Genomic DNA, 14271 nt, shown 5'->3' with positions numbered 1-14271 from the left:
GTTTCAGCCCCTCTGTTTCAGCCCCTCTGTTCCTCGCCCTCTGTTTCTCGCCCTCTGTTTCAGTCCCTCTGTTTCAGCCCCTCAGTTTCAGCCCCTCTGTTTCTAGCCCTCTGTTTCAGCCCCTCTGTTTCTCGCCCTCTCTTTCAGCCCCTCTCTTTCTCGCCCTCTGTTGCAGACCCTCTGTTTCAGCCCCTCTGTTTCAGCCCCTCTGTTTCAGCCCCTCTGTTTCTCGCCCTCTGTTTCAGCCCCTCTGTTTCTCGCCCTCTGTTTCAGCCACTCTGTTTCTCGCCCTCTGTTGCAGCCCCTCTGTTTCAGCCCCTCTGTTTCAGCCCCTCTGTTTCAGCCCCTCTGTTTCAGCCCCTCTGTTTCTCGCCCTCTGTTTCTCGCCCTCTGTTTCAGCCCCTCTGTTTCAGCCCCTCTGTTTCAGCTCCTCTGTATCTCGCCCTCAGTTTCAGCCCCTCTGGTCCTGCCCCTCTGTTTCAGCCCCTCTGTTTCAGCCCCTCTGTTTGTCGCCCTCTGTTTCTCGCCCTCGCTTTCAGCCCCTCTGTTTCTCGCCCTCTGTTTCAGCCCCTCTGTTTCTCGCCCTCGGTTTCAGCCCCTCTGTTTCAGCCCCTCTGTTTCTCGCCCTCTGTTTCAGCCCCTCTGTTTCAGCCCCTCTGTTTCTCGCCCTCTGTTTCTCGCCCTCTGTTTCAGCCCCTCTGTTTCAGCCCCTCTGTTTCTCGCCCTCTGTTTCAGCCCCTCTGTTTCAGCCCCTCTGTATCAGCCCCTCTGTTTGAGCCCCTCTGTTTCTCGCCTTGTGTTTCTCGCCCTTTGTTTCAGCCCCTCTGTTTCAGCCCCTCTGTTTCAGCTCCTCTGTTTCAGCACCTCTCTTTCAGCCCCAATGTTTCTCGCCCTCTGTTCCTCTCTCTCTGTTTCTCGCCCTCTGTTTCAGCCCCTCTGTTTCTCGCCCACTGTTTCAGCCCCTCTGTTTCTCGCCGTCTGTTTCAGCCCCTCTGTTTCATCCCCTCTGTTTCTCGCCCACTGTTTCAGCCCCTCTGTTTCAGCCCCTCTGTTTCAGCCCCTCTGATTCTCGCCCTCTGTTTCTCGCCCTCTGTTTCTCGCCCTCTGTTTCTCGCTCTCTGTTTCTCGCCCTCTGTTTCAGCCCCTCTGTTTCAGCCCCTCTGTCTCAGACCCTCTGTTTCTCGCCCTCTGTTTCTCGCCCTCTGTTTCTCGCCCTCTGTTTCAGCCCCTCTGTTTCAGCCCCTCTGTTTCAGCCACTCTGTTTCAGCCCCTCTGTTCCTCGCCCTCTGTTTCTCGCCCTCTGTTTCAGCCCCTCTGTTTCAGCCCCTCAGTTTCAGCCCCTCTGTTTCTAGCCCTCTGTTTCAGCCCCTCTGTTTCTCGCCCTCTCTTTCAGCCCCTCTCTTTCTCGCCCTCTGTTGCAGACCCTCTGTTTCAGCCCCTCTGTTTCAGCCCCTCTGTTTCAGCCCCTCTGTTTCTCGCCCTCTGTTTCAGCCCCTCTGTTTCTCGCCCTCTGTTTCAGCCACTCTGTTTCTCGCCCTCTGTTGCAGCCCCTCTGTTTCAGCCCCTCTGTTTCAGCCCCTCTGTTTCAGCCCCTCTGTTTCAGCCCCTCTGTTTCTCGCCCTCTGTTTCTCGTCCTCTGTTTCATCCCCTCTGTTTCAGCCCCACTGTTTCAGCCCCTCTGTTTCTCGCCCTCTGTTTCAGCCCCTCTGGTCCTGCCCCTCTGTTTCAGCCCCCCTGTTTCAGCCCCTCTGTTTGTCGCCCTCTGTTTCTCGCCCTCGCTTTCAGCCCCTCTGTTTCTCGCCCTCTGTTTCAGCCCCTCTGTTTCTCGCCCTCTGTTTCAGCCCCTCTGTTTCAGCCCCTTTGTTTCAGCCCCTCTGTTTCAGCCCCTCTGTTTCTCGCCCTCTGTTTCAGCCCCTCTGTTTCAGCCCCTCTGTTTCTCGCCCTCTGTTTCAGCCCCTCTGTTTCAGCCCCTCTGTATCAGCCCCTCTGTTTCAGCCCCTCTGTTTCTCGCCTTCTGTTTCTCGCCCTCTGTTTCAGCCCCTCTGTTTCAGCCCCTCTGTTTCAGCTCCTCTGTTTCAGCCCCTCTCTTTCAGCCCCAATGTTTCTCGCCCTCTGTTCCTCGCTCTCTGTTTCTCGCCCTCTGTTTCAGCCCCTCTGTTTCTCCCCCACTGTTTCAGCCCCTCTGTTTCTCGCCATCTGTTTCAGCCCCTCTGTTTCATCCCCTCTGTTTCTCGCCCACTGTTTCAGCCCCTCTGTTTCAGCCCCTCTGTTTCAGCCCCTCTGATTCTCGCCCTCTGTTTCTCGCCCTCTGTTTCTCGCCCTCTGTTTCTCGCTCTCTGTTTCTCGCCCTCTGTTTCAGCCCCTCTGTTTCTCGCCCACTGTTTCAGCCCCTCTGTTTCTCGCCCTCTGTTTCAGCCCCTCTGTTTCAGCCCCTCTGTTTCAGCCCCTCTGTTCCTCGCCATCTGTTTCTCGCCCTCTGTTTCAGCCCCTCTGTTTCAGCCCCTCAGTTTCAGCCCCTCTGTTTCTAGCCCTCTGTTTCAGCCCCTCTGTTTCTCGCCCTCTCTTTCAGCCCCTCTCTTTCTCGCCCTCTGTTTCAGCCCCTCTGTTTCAGCCCCTCTGTATCAGCCCCTCTGTTTCAGCCCCTCTGTTTTTCGCCCTATGTTTCTCGCCCTCTGTTTCAGCCCCTCTGTTTCAGCCCCTCTGTTTCAACCCCTCTGTTTCAGCCCCTCTGTTTCAGCCCCTCTGTTTCTCGCCCTCTGTTTCTCGCCCTCTGTTTCTCGCTCTCTGTTTCTCGCCCTCTGTTTCTCGCCCTCTGTTTCAGCCCCTCTGTTTCAGCCCCTCTGTTTCAGCCCCTCTGTTTCAGCCCCTCTGTTTCTCGCCCTCTGTTTCAGCCCCTCTGTTTCTCGCCCTCTGTTTCAGCCCCTCTGTTTCAGCCCCTCTGTATCAGCCCCTCTGTTTCAGCCACTCTGTTTCTCGCCCTCTGTTTCTCGCCCTCTGTTTCTCGCTCTCTGTTTCTCGCCCTCTGTTTCTCGCCCTCTGTTTCAGCCCCTCTGTTTCAGCCCCTCTGTTTCAGCCCCGCTGTTTCTCGCCCTCTGTTACTCGCCCACTGTTTCTCGCCCTCTGTTTCAGCCCCTGTGTTTCAGCCCCTCTGTTTCAGCCCCTCTGTTTCAGCCCCTCTGTTTCAGCCCCTCTGTTTCTCGCCCTATGTTTCTCGCCCTCTGTTTCTCGCTCTCTGTTTCTCGCCCTCTGTTTCTCGCCCTCTGTTTCAGCCTCTCTGTTTCAGCCCCTCTGTTTCAGCCCCTCTGTTTCTCGCCCTCTGTTTCTCGCTCTCTGTTTCTCGCCCTCTGTTTCAGCCCCTCTGTTTCTCGCCCTATGTTTCTCGCCCTCTGTTTCTCGCTCTCTGTTTCTCGCCCTCTGTTTCTCGCCCTCTGTTTCAGCCTCTCTGTTTCAGCCCCTCTGTTTCAGCCCCTCTGTTTCTCGCCCTCTGTTTCTCGCTCTCTGTTTCTCGCCCTCTGTTTCAGCCCCTCTGTTTCTCGCCCACTGTTTCAGCCCCTCTGTTTCTCGCCCTCTGTTTCAGCCCCTCTGTTTCAGCCCCTCTGTTTCAGCCCCTCTGTTTCAGCCCCTCTGTTTCTCGCCCTATGTTTCTCGCCCTCTGTTTCTCGCTCTCTGTTTCTCGCCCTCTGTTTCTCGCCCTCTGTTTCAGCCTCTCTGTTTCAGCCCCTCTGTTTCAGCCCCTCTGTTTCTCGCCCTCTGTTTCTCGCTCTCTGTTTCTCGCCCTCTGTTTCAGCCCCTCTGTTTCTCGCCCACTGTTTCAGCCCCTCTGTTTCTCGCCCTCTGTTTCAGCCCCTCTGTTTCAGCCCCTCTGTATCAGCCCCTCTGGTTCAGCACCTCTGTTTCTCGCCCTCTGTTTCTCGCCCTCTCTTTCAGCGCCTCTGTTTCAGCCACTCTGTTTCAGCCCCTCTGTTTCAGCCCCTCTGTTTCTCGCCCTCTGTTTCAGCCCCTCTGTTTCTCGCCCACTGTTTCAGCCCCTATGTTTCAGCCCCTCTGTTTCAGCCCCTCTGTTTCAGCCCTTCTGTTTCAGCCCCTCTGTTTCAGCCCCTCTGTTTCAGCTCCTATGTTTCAGCCCCTCTGTTTCAGCCCCTCTGTTTCAGCCCCTCTGTTTCTCGCCCTCTGTTTCTCGCCCTCTGTTTCCCGCCCTCTGATTCTCGCCCTCTGTTTCAGCCCCTCTGTTTCAGCCCCTCTGTTTCAGCCCCTCTGTTCCTCGCCCTCTGTTTCTCGCCCTCTGTTTCAGCCCCTCTGTTTCAGCCCCTCAGTTTCAGCCCCTCTGTTTCTAGCCCTCTGTTTCAGCCCCTCTGTTTCTCGCCCTCTCTTTCAGCCCCTCTCTTTCTCGCCCTCTGTTGCAGACCCTCTGTTTCAGCCCCTCTGTTTCAGCCCCTCTGTTTCAGCCCCTCTGTTTCTCGCCCACTGTTTCAGCCCCTCTGTTTCTCGCCCTCTGTTTCAGCCCCTCTGTTTCTCGCCCTCTGTTGCAGCCCCTCTGTTTCAGCCCCTCTGTTTCAGCCCCTCTGTTTCAGCCCCACTGTTTCAGCCCCTCTGTTTCTCGCCCTCTGTTTCTCGCCCTCTGTTTCAGCCCCTCTGTTTCAGCCCCTCTGTTTCAGCCCCTCTGTTTCTCGCCCTCTGTTTCAGCCCCTCTGTTTCAGCCCCTCTGTTTCAGCCCCTCTGTTTCAGCCCCTCTGTTTGTCGCCCTCTGTTTCTCGCCCTCGGTTTCAGCCCCTCTGTTTCTCGCCCTCTGTTTCAGCCCCTCTGTTTCAGCCCCTCTGTTTCAGCGCGTCTGTTTCAGCCCTTCTGTTTCAGCCCCTCTGTTTCAGCCCCTCTGTTTCAGCACCTCTGTTTCAGACCCTCTGTTTCACGCCCGCGGTTTCTCGCACTCTGTTTCAGCCCCTCAGTATCAGCCCCTCTGTTTCAGCCCCTCTGTTTCTCGCCCTCTGTTTCTCGCCCTCTGTTTCTCGCCCTCTGTTTCTCGCCCAAAGTTTCAGCCCCTCTGTTTCAGCCCCTCTGTTTCAGCCCCTCTGTTTCAGCCCCTCTGTTTCAGCCCCTCTGTTTCTCGCCCTCAGTTTCTCGCCCTCTGTTTCTCGCCCTCTGTTTCTCGCTCTCTGTTTCTCGCCCTCTGTTTCAGCCCCGCTGTTTCTCGCCCACTGTTTCAGCCCCTCTGTTTCTCGCCATCTGTTTCAGCCCCTCTGTTTCAGTCCCTCTGTTTCTCGCACTCTGTTTCAGACCCTCTGTTTCAGCCCCTCTGTTTCATCCCCTCTCTTTCAGCCCCTCTGTTTCAGCACCTCTGTTTCTCGCCCTTTGTTTCTCGCCCTCTGTTTCAGCCCCTCTGTTTCTCGCCCTCTGTTTCAGCCCCTCTGTTTATCGCCCTCTGTTTCAGCCCCTCTGTTTCAGCCCCTCTGTTTCTCGCCCTCTGTTTCAGCCCCTCTGTTTCAGCCCCTCTGTATCAGCCCCTCTGGTTCAGCCCCTCTGTTTCTCGCCCTCTGTTTCTCGCCCTCTGTTTCAGCCCCTCTGTTTCAGCCCCTCTGTTTCAGCCCCTCTGTTTCAGCCCCTCTGTTTTTCGCCCTATGTTTCTCGCCCTCTGTTTCAGCCCCTCTGTTTCAGCCCCTCTGTTTCAACCCCTCTGTTTCAGCCCCTCTGTTTCAGCCCCTCTGTTTCTCGCCCTCTGTTTCTCGCCCTCTGTTTCTCGCTCTCTGTTTCTCGCCCTCTGTTTCTCGCCCTCTCTTTCAGCCCCTCTGTTTCAGCCCCTCTGTTTCAGCCCCTCTGTTTCAGCCCCTCTGTTTCTCGCCCTCTGTTTCAGCCCCTCTGTTTCTCGCCCTCTGTTTCAGCCCCTCTGTTTCAACCCCTCTGTATCAGCCCCTCTGTTTCAGCCACTCTGTTTCTCGCCCTCTGTTTCTCGCCCTCTGTTTCTCGCTCTCTGTTTCTCGCCCTCTGTTTCTCGCCCTCTGTTTCAGCCCCTCTGTTTCAGCCCCTCTGTTTCAGCCCCGCTGTTTCTCGCCCTCTGTTACTCGCCCACTGTTTCTCGCCCTCTGTTTCAGCCCCTGTGTTTCAGCCCCTCTGTTTCAGCCCCTCTGTTTCAGCCCCTCTGTTTCAGCCCCTCTGTTTCTCGCCCTATGTTTCTCGCCCTCTGTTTCTCGCTCTCTGTTTCTCGCCCTCTGTTTCTCGCCCTCTGTTTCAGCCTCTCTGTTTCAGCCCCTCTGTTTCAGCCCCTCTGTTTCTCGCCCTCTGTTTCTCGCTCTCTGTTTCTCGCCCTCTGTTTCAGCCCCTCTGTTTCTCGCCCACTGTTTCAGCCCCTCTGTTTCTCGCCCTCTGTTTCAGCCCCTCTGTTTCTGCCCCTCTGTATCAGCCCCTCTGGTTCAGCACCTCTGTTTCTCGCCCTCTGTTTCTCGCCCTCTCTTTCAGCGCCTCTGTTTCAGCCACTCTGTTTCAGCCCCTCTGTTTCAGCCCCTCTGTTTCTCGCCCTCTGTTTCAGCCCCTCTGTTTCTCGCCCACTGTTTCAGCCCCTATGTTTCAGCCCCTCTGTTTCAGCCCCTCTGTTTCAGCCCTTCTGTTTCAGCCCCTCTGTTTCAGCCCCTCTGTTTCAGCTCCCATGTTTCAGCCCCTCTGTTTCAGCCCCTCTGTTTCAGCCCCTCTGTTTCTCGCCCTCTGTTTCTCGCCCTCTGTTTCCCGCCCTCTGATTCTCGCCCTCTGTTTCAGCCCCTCTGTTTCAGCCCCTCTGTTTCAGCCCCTCTGTTCCTCGCCCTCTGTTTCTCGCCCTCTGTTTCAGCCCCTCTGTTTCAGCCCCTCAGTTTCAGCCCCTCTGTTTCTAGCCCTCTGTTTCAGCCCCTCTGTTTCTCGCCCTCTCTTTCAGCCCCTCTCTTTCTCGCCCTCTGTTGCAGACCCTCTGTTTCAGCCCCTCTGTTTCAGCCCCTCTGTTTCAGCCCCTCTGTTTCTCGCCCACTGTTTCAGCCCCTCTGTTTCTCGCCCTCTGTTTCAGCCCCTCTGTTTCTCGCCCTCTGTTTCAGCCCCTCTGTTTCAGCCCCTCAGTTTCAGCCCCTCTGTTTCTAGCCCTCTGTTTCAGCCCCTCTGTTTCTCGCCCTCTCTTTCAGCCCCTCTCTTTCTCGCCCTCTGTTGCAGACCCTCTGTTTCAGCCCCTCTGTTTCAGCCCCTCTGTTTCAGCCCCTCTGTTTCAGCCCCTCTGTTTCTCGCCCTCTGTTTCTCGCCCTCTGTTTCTCGCTCTCTGTTTCTCGCCCTCTGTTTCTCGCCCTCTGTTTCAGCCCCTCTGTTTCAGCACCTCTGTTTCAGCCCCTCTGTTTCAGCCTCTCTGTTTCTCGCCCTCTGTTTCAGCCCCTCTGTTTCTCGCCCTCTGTTTCAGCCCCTCTGTTTCAGCCCCTCTGTATCAGCCCCTCTGTTTCAGCCACTCTGTTTCTCGCCCTCTGTTTCTCGCCCTCTGTTTCTCGCTCTCTGTTTCTCGCCCTCTGTTTCTCGCCCTCTGTTTCAGCCCCTCTGTTTCAGCCCCTCTGTTTCAGCCCCGCTGTTTCTCGCCCTCTGTTACTCGCCCACTGTTTCTCGCCCTCTGTTTCAGCCCCTGTGTTTCAGCCCCTCTGTTTCAGCCCCTCTGTTTCAGCCCCTCTGTTTCAGCCCCTCTGTTTCTCGCCCTATGTTTCTCGCCCTCTGTTTCTCGCTCTCTGTTTCTCGCCCTCTGTTTCTCGCCCTCTGTTTCAGCCTCTCTGTTTCAGCCCCTCTGTTTCAGCCCCTCTGTTTCTCGCCCTCTGTTTCTCGCTCTCTGTTTCTCGCCCTCTGTTTCAGCCCCTCTGTTTCTCGCCCACTGTTTCAGCCCCTCTGTTTCTCGCCCTCTGTTTCAGCCCCTCTGTTTCAGCCCCTCTGTATCAGCCCCTCTGGTTCAGCACCTCTGTTTCTCGCCCTCTGTTTCTCGCCCTCTCTTTCAGCGCCTCTGTTTCAGCCACTCTGTTTCAGCCCCTCTGTTTCAGCCCCTCTGTTTCTCGCCCTCTGTTTCAGCCCCTCTGTTTCAGCCCCTCTGTTTCAGCCCCTCTGTTTCAGCCCTTCTGTTTCAGCCCCTCTGTTTCAGCCCCTCTGTTTCAGCACCTCTGTTTCAGACCCTCTGTTTCACGCCCGCGGTTTCTCGCACTCTGTTTCATCCCCTCAGTATCAGCCCCTCTGTTTCAGCCCCTCTGTTTCTCGCCCTCTGTTTCTCGCCCTCTGTTTCTCGCCCTCTGTTTCTCGCCCAAAGTTTCAGCCCCTCTGTTTCAGCCCCTCTGTTTCAGCCCCTCTGTTTCAGCCCCTCTGTTTCAGCCCCTCTGTTTCTCGCCCTCAGTTTCTCACCCTCTGTTTCTCGCCCTCTGTTTCTCGCTCTCTGTTTCTCGCCCTCTGTTTCAGCCCCGCTGTTTCTCGCCCACTGTTTCAGCCCCTCTGTTTCTCGCCATCTGTTTCAGCCCCTCTGTTTCAGCCCCTCTGTTTCAGCCCCTCTGTTTCAGCTCCCATGTTTCAGCCCCTCTGTTTCAGCCCCTCTGTTTCAGCCCCTCTGTTTCTCGCCCTCTGTTTCTCGCCCTCTGTTTCCCGCCCTCTGATTCTCGCCCTCTGTTTCAGCCCCTCTGTTTCAGCCCCTCTGTTTCAGCCCCTCTGTTCCTCGCCCTCTGTTTCTCGCCCTCTGTTTCAGCCCCTCTGTTTCAGCCCGTCAGTTTCAGCCCCTCTGTTTCTAGCCCTCTGTTTCAGCCCCTCTGTTTCTCGCCCTCTCTTTCAGCCCCTCTCTTTCTCGCCCTCTGTTGCAGACCCTCTGTTTCAGCCCCTCTGTTTCAGCCCCTCTGTTTCAGCCCCTCTGTTTCTCGCCCACTGTTTCAGCCCCTCTGTTTCTCGCCCTCTGTTTCAGCCCCTCTGTTTCTCGCCCTCTGTTTCAGCCCCTCTGTTTCAGCCCCTCAGTTTCAGCCCCTCTGTTTCTAGCCCTCTGTTTCAGCCCCTCTGTTTCTCGCCCTCTCTTTCAGCCCCTCTCTTTCTCGCCCTCTGTTGCAGACCCTCTGTTTCAGCCCCTCTGTTTCAGCCCCTCTGTTTCAGCCCCTCTGTTTCAGCCCCTCTGTTTCTCGCCCTCTGTTTCTCGCCCTCTGTTTCTCGCTCTCTGTTTCTCGCCCTCTGTTTCTCGCCCTCTGTTTCAGCCCCTCTGTTTCAGCCCCTCTGTTTCAGCCCCTCTGTTTCAGCCCCTCTGTTTCTCGCCCTCTGTTTCAGCCCCTCTGTTTCTCGCCCTCTGTTTCAGCCCCTCTGTTTCAGCCCCTCTGTATCAGCCCCTCTGTTTCAGCCACTCTGTTTCTCGCCCTCTGTTTCTCGCCCTCTGTTTCTCGCTCTCTGTTTCTCGCCCTCTGTTTCTCGCCCTCTGTTTCAGCCCCTCTGTTTCAGCCCCTCTGTTTCAGCCCCGCTGTTTCTCGCCCTCTGTTACTCGCCCACTGTTTCTCGCCCTCTGTTTCAGCCCCTGTGTTTCAGCCCCTCTGTTTCAGCCCCTCTGTTTCAGCCCCTCTGTTTCAGCCCCTCTGTTTCTCGCCCTATGTTTCTCGCCCTCTGTTTCTCGCTCTCTGTTTCTCGCCCTCTGTTTCTCGCCCTCTGTTTCAGCCTCTCTGTTTCAGCCCCTCTGTTTCAGCCCCTCTGTTTCTCGCCCTCTGTTTCTCGCTCTCTGTTTCTCGCCCTCTGTTTCAGCCCCTCTGTTTCTCGCCCACTGTTTCAGCCCCTCTGTTTCTCGCCCTCTGTTTCAGCCCCTCTGTTTCAGCCCCTCTGTATCAGCCCCTCTGGTTCAGCACCTCTGTTTCTCGCCCTCTGTTTCTCGCCCTCTCTTTCAGCGCCTCTGTTTCAGCCACTCTGTTTCAGCCCCTCTGTTTCAGCCCCTCTGTTTCTCGCCCTCTGTTTCAGCCCCTCTGTTTCTCGCCCACTGTTTCAGCCCCTATGTTTCAGCCCCTCTGTTTCAGCCCCTCTGTTTCAGCCCTTCTGTTTCAGCCCCTCTGTTTCAGCCCCTCTGTTTCAGCTCCTATGTTTCAGCCCCTCTGTTTCAGCCCCTCTGTTTCAGCCCCTCTGTTTCTCGCCCTCTGTTTCTCGCCCTCTGTTTCCCGCCCTCTGATTCTCGCCCTCTGTTTCAGCCCCTCTGTTTCAGCCCCTCTGTTTCAGCCCCTCTGTTCCTCGCCCTCTGTTTCTCGCCCTCTGTTTCAGCCCCTCTGTTTCTAGCCCTCTGTTTCAGCCCCTCTGTTTCTCGCCCTCTCTTTCAGCCCCTCTCTTTCTCGCCCTCTGTTGCAGACCCTCTGTTTCAGCCCCTCTGTTTCAGCCCCTCTGTTTCAGCCCCTCTGTTTCTCGCCCACTGTTTCAGCCCCTCTGTTTCTCGCCCTCTGTTTCAGCCCCTCTGTTTCTCGCCCTCTGTTGCAGCCCCTCTGTTTCAGCCCCTCTGTTTCAGCCCCTCTGTTTCAGCCCCACTGTTTCAGCCCCTCTGTTTCTCGCCCTCTGTTTCTCGCCCTCTGTTTCAGCCCCTCTGTTTCAGCCCCTCTGTTTCAGCCCCTCTGTTTCTCGCCCTCTGTTTCAGCCCCTCTGTTTCAGCCCCTCTGTTTCAGCCCCTCTGTTTCAGCCCCTCTGTTTGTCGCCCTCTGTTTCTCGCCCTCGGTTTCAGCCCCTCTGTTTCTCGCCCTCTGTTTCAGCCCCTCTGTTTCAGCCCCTCTGTTTCAGCCCCTCTGTTTCAGCCCTTCTGTTTCAGCCCCTCTGTTTCAGCCCCTCTGTTTCAGCACCTCTGTTTCAGACCCTCTGTTTCTCGCCCGCGGTTTCTCGCACTCTGTTTCAGCCCCTCAGTATCAGCCCCTCTGTTTCAGCCCCTCTGTTTCTCGCCCTCTGTTTCTCGCCCTCTGTTTCTCGCCCTCTGTTTCTCGCCCAAAGTTTCAGCCCCTCTGTTTCAGCCCCTCTGTTTCAGCCCCTCTGTTTCAGCCCCTCTGTTTCAGCCCCTCTGTTTCTCGCCCTCAGTTTCTCGCCCTCTGTTTCTCGCCCTCTGTTTCTCGCTCTCTGTTTCTCGCCCTCTGTTTCAGCCCCGCTGTTTCTCGCCCACTGTTTCAGCCCCTCTGTTTCTCGCCATCTGTTTCAGCCCCTCTGTTTCAGCCCCTCTGTTTCTCGCACTCTGTTTCAGACCCTCTGTTTCAGCCCCTCTGTTTCAGCCCCTCTCTTTCAGCCCCTCTGTTTCAGCACCTCTGTTTCTCGCCCTTTGTTTCTCGCCCTCTGTTTCAGCCCCTCTGTTTCTCGCCCTCTGTTTCAGCCCCTCTGTTTATCGCCCTCTGTTTCAGCCCCTCTGTTTCAGCCCCTCTGTTTCTCGCCCTCTGTTTCAGCCCCTCTGTTTCAGCCCCTCTGTATCAGCCCCTCTGGTTCAGCCCCTCTGTTTCTCGCCCTCTGTTTCTCGCCCTCTGTTTCAGCCCCTCTGTTTCAGCCCCTCTGTTTCAGCCCCTCTGTTTCAGCCCCTCTGTTTTTCGCCCTATGTTTCTCGCCCTCTGTTTCAGCCCCTCTGTTTCAGCCCCTCTGTTTCAACCCCTCTGTTTCAGCCCCTCTGTTTCAGCCCCTCTGTTTCTCGCCCTCTGTTTCTCGCCCTCTGTTTCTCGCTCTCTGTTTCTCGCCCTCTGTTTCTCGCCCTCTGTTTCAGCCCCTGTGTTTCAGCCCCTCTGTTTCAGCCCCTCTGTTTCAGCCCCTCTGTTTCTCGCCCTCTGTTTCAGCCCCTCTGTTTCTCGCCCTCTGTTTCAGCCCCTCTGTTTCAACCCCTCTGTATCAGCCCCTCTGTTTCAGCCACTCTGTTTCTCGCCCTCTGTTTCTCGCCCTCTGTTTCTCGCTCTCTGTTTCTCGCCCTCTGTTTCTCGCCCTCTGTTTCAGCCCCTCTGTTTCAGCCCCTCTGTTTCAGCCCCGCTGTTTCTCGCCCTCTGTTACTCGCCCACTGTTTCTCGCCCTCTGTTTCAGCCCCTGTGTTTCAGCCCCTCTGTTTCAGCCCCTCTGTTTCAGCCCCTCTGTTTCAGCCCCTCTGTTTCTCGCCCTATGTTTCTCGCCCTCTGTTTCTCGCTCTCTGTTTCTCGCCCTCTGTTTCTCGCCCTCTGTTTCAGCCTCTCTGTTTCAGCCCCTCTGTTTCAGCCCCTCTGTTTCTCGCCCTCTGTTTCTCGCTCTCTGTTTCTCGCCCTCTGTTTCAGCCCCTCTGTTTCTCGCCCACTGTTTCAGCCCCTCTGTTTCTCGCCCTCTGTTTCAGCCCCTCTGTTTCAGCCCCTCTGTATCAGCCCCTCTGGTTCAGCACCTCTGTTTCTCGCCCTCTGTTTCTCGCCCTCTCTTTCAGCGCCTCTGTTTCAGCCACTCTGTTTCAGCCCCTCTGTTTCAGCCCCTCTCTTTCAGCCCCTCTGTTTCAGCACCTCTGTTTCTCGCCCTTTGTTTCTCGCCCTCTGTTTCAGCCCCTCTGTTTCTCGCCCTCTGTTTCAGCCCCTCTGTTTATCGCCCTCTGTTTCAGCCCCTCTGTTTCAGCCCCTCTGTTTCAGCCCCTCTGTTTCTCGCCCTCTGTTTCAGCCCCTCTGTTTCAGCCCCTCTGTATCAGCCCCTCTGGTTCAGCCCCTCTGTTTCTCGCCCTCTGTTTCTCGCCCTCTGTTTCAGCCCCTCTGTTTCAGCCCCTCTGTTTCAGCCCCTCTGTTTCAGCCCCTCTGTTTTTCGCCCTATGTTTCTCGCCCTCTGTTTCAGCCCCTCTGTTTCAGCCCCTCTGTTTCAACCCCTCTGTTTCAGCCCCTCTGTTTCAGCCCCTCTGTTTCTCGCCCTCTGTTTCTCGCCCTCTGTTTCTCGCTCTCTGTTTCTCGCCCTCTGTTTCTCGCCCTCTGTTTCAGCCCCTCTGTTTCAGCCCCTCTGTTTCAGCCCCTCTGTTTCAGCCCCTCTGTTTCTCGCCCTCTGTTTCAGCCCCTCTGTTTCTCGCCCTCTGTTTCAGCCCCTCTGTTTCAACCCCTCTGTATCAGCCCCTCTGTTTCAGCCACTCTGTTTCTCGCCCTCTGTTTCTCGCCCTCTGTTTCTCGCTCTCTGTTTCTCGCCCTCTGTTTCTCGCCCTCTGTTTCAGCCCCTCTGTTTCAGCCCCTCTGTTTCAGCCCCGCTGTTTCTCGCCCTCTGTTACTCGCCCACTGTTTCTCGCCCTCTGTTTCAGCCCCTGTGTTTCAGCCCCTCTGTTTCAGCCCCTCTGTTTCAGCCCCTCTGTTTCTCGCCCTATGTTTCTCGCCCTCTGTTTCTCGCTCTCTGTTTCTCGCCCTCTGTTTCTCGCCCTCTGTTTCAGCCTCTCTGTTTCAGCCCCTCTGTTTCAGCCCCTCTGTTTCTCGCCCTCTGTTTCTCGCTCTCTGTTTCTCGCCCTCTGTTTCAGCCCCTCTGTTTCTCGCCCACTGTTTCAGCCCCTCTGTTTCTCGCCCTCTGTTTCAGCCCCTCTGTTTCAGCCCCTCTGTATCAGCCCCTCTGGTTCAGCACCTCTGTTTCTCGCCCTCTGTTTCTCGCCCTCTCTTTCAGCGCCTCTGTTTCAGCCACTCTGTTTCAGCCCCTCTGTTTCAGGCCCTCTGTTTCTCGCCCTCTGTTTCAGCCCCTCTGTTTCTCGCCCACTGTTTCAGCCCCTATGTTTCAGCCCCTCTGTTTCAGCCCCTCTGTTTCAGCCCTTCTGTTTCAGCCCCTCTGTTTCAGCCCCTCTGTTTCAGCTCCTATGTTTCAGCCCCTCTGTTTCAGCCCCTCTGTTTCAGCCCCTCTGTTTCTCGCCCTCTGTTTCTCGCCCTCTGTTTCCCGCCCTCTGATTCTCGCCCTCTGTTTCAGCCCCTCTGTTTCAGCCCCTCTGTTTCAGCCCCTCTGTTCCTCGCCCTCTGTTTCTCGCCCTCTGTTTCAGCCCCTCTGTTTCAGCCCCTCAGTTTCAGCCCCTCTGTTTCTAGCCCTCTGTTTCAGCCCCTCTGTTTCTCGCCCTCTCATTCAGCCCCTCTCTTTCTCGCCCTCTGTTGCAGACCCTCTGTTTCAGCCCCTCTGTTTCAGCCCCTCTGTTTCAGCCCCTCTGTTTCTCGCCCACTGTTTCAGCCCCTCTGTTTCTCGCCCTCTGCTTCAGCCCCTCTGTTTCTCGCCCTCTGTTGCAGCCCCTCTGTTTCAGCCCCTCTGTTTCAGCCCCTCTGTTTCAGCCCCACTGTTTCAGCCCCTCTGTTTCTCGCCCTCTGTTTCTCGCCCTCTGTTTCAGCCCCTCTGTTTCAGCCCCTCTGTTTC

The sequence above is a fragment of the Stegostoma tigrinum genome, chromosome 29, assembly GCF_030684315.1.
Source record: "Stegostoma tigrinum isolate sSteTig4 chromosome 29, sSteTig4.hap1, whole genome shotgun sequence".
Taxonomy (NCBI): Eukaryota; Metazoa; Chordata; class Chondrichthyes; order Orectolobiformes; family Stegostomatidae; genus Stegostoma; species Stegostoma tigrinum.
This window is presented reverse-complemented; position numbering follows the sequence as displayed.